This window comes from Trichosurus vulpecula, chromosome 4, assembly GCF_011100635.1.
Source record: "Trichosurus vulpecula isolate mTriVul1 chromosome 4, mTriVul1.pri, whole genome shotgun sequence".
Taxonomy (NCBI): Eukaryota; Metazoa; Chordata; class Mammalia; order Diprotodontia; family Phalangeridae; genus Trichosurus; species Trichosurus vulpecula.
The window spans coordinates 357,759,687-357,764,213 of record NC_050576.1 but is presented as its reverse complement, the minus strand read 5'-3'; the positions used below and the strand labels follow the sequence as shown (position 1 = coordinate 357,764,213).

General features: G+C 43.5%; 1 pseudogene; it reads right to left on the bottom strand.

The window, feature by feature from the left end:
• Positions 1-335: 335 nt before the first annotated feature.
• On the bottom strand, positions 336-1,991 carry LOC118847248 (annotated as a pseudogene).
• Positions 1,992-4,527: the final 2,536 nt, after the last annotated feature.

The following is a 4,527-nucleotide window of genomic DNA, read 5'->3' as shown; positions in this document are numbered from 1 at the left end:
CTTATCTCCCTCAAGGAAAAGACTTATTTTTCCTACCCAAGGCTAACCCCACCCCTCAAATTAATCTCCCAGAGTATGTCCACTTAACATCTCCCAAGACTGGCATCACTCACTGGGCACTTGAAACACCAGGAAGCATTGGAATGTACATTGGAATGTTAGATGTTGCTGAATCCTAACACAAAAGCTGGGATCAAAGCAATTCCTTTTTCTTACAGCACCTCTGGACAGATGGCTCAAGGTAGCAACTGTCTTGGGTACTGATAGCTTCTTAGCAGTGAGTGATCAGAGAATAAGTGGGCCCTTTCTTGCCTTTTCCCAAACAACAGAGAGCCTTAATCCAGGACCATCTCACAAGAGTTATGGTGAACGGCCTGGTCTGCCTCAAACGTGCATAGGAAATCCTGATATGGGGGAGTGCTACCCAGCTAGGCCTCCCCAAAGTGGCTCCAAACACTGAAGAGGAAGATTCCAGGGCCAGACCTGCTGCCACAGTCTACAGGGGTGTGCATGGTACCAGACACTTGGCTGGCAGACTCAGCTGGCTGGAATAATGGGAATTTCTGATCATGGATACAAGGAGTGCTGATGCTCATCACTGACTCCTGCAGCTCCTGGTCATGAGTAACTCTACAGATCATCCCTGGAATTGTTCCCCCCAACAACAGATCCTCACACTCCATGCCCAACACCAGGCCAACTTTAGTTATCATTCTCCCCACCAGAGACTTCACTAGCATGGCCTTGGGATGGGAGGTAAAGCTGCATAGCTAGCTGAAATACCTGATTCCCTGCAAAATCACTGGTGCACACAAGCCATAAGAACCTTAGCTGAACTTAATTGAATGGGTGGCAGTTCCCTTCCATGCTAAGGTTGTGGGTGAACAGGGGAAGGTGCAGTTGCCAGTCTCCTCAAAGTTCATAGCTGAAGGGTGCTACCTAGTGACTAATGTCCCCTTGTGGGGTAGAGTGAATCAACAGTGCCCCTCTCTTCTGTGGCTGCCAGCTGACACATCTACCCCTGGGTGGACCCTAGGCCTCAGTCAAGCCCAAATCCAGGAGTCCATCTCTCTCCATGTAGACCTGCCGCTCTGTTTCAAGAATTCAGCTAGCAGTTGCTGTGGGGGTATAAAACCAACAACAACCAACTCACAGAATTCTGCAAGTGCATGTTCTTTTGATCTGCTTTACCAAGGAAAGCAACATTAAGGGGTTAACAATCTCAATTTACAAACACCATTCACTTAGTTCAGGGGAAAAAGCCAGCACCTTGAACTTCAGAGCAAATACAAACAAATTACAAACAGACCAAATACAATTCATACTTACCAAGAAAAACATCAACATCCGAGTTCAGCCAGAAGGCCCTTACAGCGACTGCCTGGAGTCCAGTGGCAGCAGGAGTGAGAGCCTTAAGCAAATAGCTCTGATCTCCCTTTTCATACAGTTTCAGACATTATCAAACCTCATCTGAGTGACCAGAACTTAGTCTCCTATGATTGGTTTTGGTGTTAGTACCTCCCTTCATTAACCTCACCTGGAGCCCCACCTTAATTACCAATTCACACCCACATAGACTTAGCACCTAATAGATAGGGGTTTGGGCCTGGAGCTTAGTACCTAGTAAGACTCAATCAAAGACACTGAATTAATCAAAGGAAACAAAGGGCAAACTCTTCAAGGATCCCCAATACATGCCCCCAAGGGGACAGAAGACTTGATGCAGGCTGTGATATACCTGGGACTCGGGCCAGCTCCAGCACTGCCTGGAGGAAGCCTGGTGGAGAAGGTAAGGCAAAGGGCACCTGCTGGGTACAGCCATTCCCGGGAGCCCTCAGCACAATGCAGGGATAGCTGTTCCATGTGGTTTGTCTCCTGGGACAAACCACTCCCTCTCCAGCTGCACTGATCCTCCTAGTAGCTGGCCAGGCCACGGAGGCCAAGGTGCCACAGTCCAGTAGGCAGAGCAGTGGTGGAAGCAGCTTGGCCATGGGGACCCAAGGCTCTTAGAAACCTCAGCCTACCTGCAGGAAGCATCAGTGTAACCTGGGTAAATGCAGAAACACTGCAACCTGGACAGTATCTTCCAAGAAATCATCAAGAAAACTTCTTCAAGGTCCTAGAAACAAAGGATAAAAGAGTCATTGAAAGAGTCCACCAGTCATTCCCTGCAAGAAATCCCAAATTGAAAATTCCAAGGAATATTATAGGCAAATTCCAGAATTATGAGATCAAGGAGAAAATACTGCAAGCAGCCAGAAAGGAACAATTCAAATAGTGTGGAACTACAGTCAGGATCACACAGGACCTTGCAGCTTCTACATTAAAAGATAGGAGGGGGCTGGGAAAACACTGGGCCCTAGAAACTGGTGGTGATCTTCAGGCCTCTCAGGCTAGGATGAGTTTGTTGGATATATGGGATACAGCAGTGATGTGCCTGTGGCTGTGAGAGCAACTACTCCTCAGCCTTGCAGTCCATAGTCTAAAGGTTTGAAACTTGCCTTCTTGAACTTCTGAAACACATGATGACCAGGTAAAATGGCTATTATCTTTCATTTCCTCACCCAGATAATACTCCCTTGGGAGAAACCCTGAAATAGAGGAACCAGAAGTGGGTTCCTCAGTGGGAGTTCCTGTGCCTCAGGGGGGTGGACCCAGCACCCCTCAACACCAGGAACACAGAGGTGCCTTTGCATAGCCAGTGGAAATGGCAGACACCAGCGCATTCAACTGCTGAGACCACCCAAGCTGTAACTTAGCCCTAGGGGAAGAGGAGACTTCCAGCAGCCAGACCGCCCCTCCCCCACACCTGAAGAAACCAGAGTCCACAGTACACAAAGCCAGTAACCAGACCGAAAGTTCCCAGCAGGAGAAGCATAGGACAGAGCCCCATCAGCCCCAGAAGAAGATATTCACTTTAAAATCCAAGAAAAGAAAAAAAAAAACCAGAAAGAAGCAATGCAGAAGGCCAGGGCCTATTGATTCTTTTTGTGGAGAAAGGGAAGAAAAAAATATCAATTCAGAAGAGGACAGCATTGACACTATACCCACATCTGAAACCTCAAAATGGAATGTTAACAGGTCTCAAGTCCAAAAAATATTCCTAGAAGAGCCCAAGGATTATTTTAAAAGCCAAATTAGGGAGGTAAAAGATAAAATGGAAAAAAAAAATCACTGTTGAGAACAACTCTTTAAAAAGGTAATTGGAAAAATGATTAAGGATGTGCAGAATCTAAAAGGAGAGAATGACACCTGGAAAAGTAAAATTAACCGCATGAAAATGAGGCTAAATGAAGAAAACAATACATTAAAAATTAAAATTGGGCAAGTAGAAGCTAATGACTCTGTGAGGCATCAAAAATCAGTCAAACATCTAAGAATTATTGGTCTACCAGAAATCCATGATTAAAAAAATTCTGTACAGTATCTTCAAGAAATCATGAAAGATAACTGCCACCAAGGTCCTAGAACCAGTGGATATAATACTTATCAAATGAATCCACTGATCACCTGCTGAAAGATATTCCAAATTGAAAACTCCAAGAAATATAGTAGCCAAATTCCATCATTATCAGGTAAGGAGAAAATATGACAAGCAGCCAGAAAGAAACAATTCAAATATTGTGGTACTACAGTCAGGGTCACTCAGGATCTCGCTACTTCTACATTAAAAGACAAGAGGAATTAGAATATGATATCATGGAAGACAACAGAGCTTGGACTGCAATGGAGGATCAACTAAAAAGCAAAACTGAGCTTAATTTTTCAGGCAGGAACATGGGCATTCTATGAAATAAGGGAATTCCAGACCTTTCAGATGAAAAGGCCAGAGCTCAATGTAAAATTTTATCTTAAAACACAAAACCCAAGAGAGACATAAAAAGATAAACGGGGGGGAACTAGTTATTCAATAAGGGGAAATTGTTTACTTCATCATATAGGATTATACTGTTATATATATTTTATATGTGTGTGTGTGCAGGATATGATTATGTATATATACATATATGTATCTATATGTCAATCTTGAAAATGGTACAGTTTTTAAGACAAAAGCAATATACATAGACTGAGGGTGTCAGTATGAAATAATTAGTATAATGAGAAAAATATAATTAAGGGTTTTAAAGGGATTGGTCTGCAAAGAGGTAAGGAGGAGGTAGAAAAGGGTAAATTACATGACATGAAGAGGCACAAAAACATAGTAGAGGAAAGAAGTGAGGGAGAAGAGCAGTGTTTGAGTTTCTGATAAGATTTGTTTCAAAGAGGGAATAACATACTATGAAAACTATAGAAATCAAACATGTCTTACAGGCAGTAGGTAGGGAAAGGGAAAAGAAAAGGGGAGTGTGGTTAGAAGGAAGAGAAGAAGTAGCAAGGGGAAAAGGATAAGATAAGGGAGGGGCGTCAATAGGAAGGGAAAACTGAGGAAGAGAGTGATCAAAAGCAAAACTTTTGAGAAAAAGGAAGAAGGAGAAATAAAAACATAAAGTGGGGGAATAGGATGGAGAAAAAGACACAGATAAT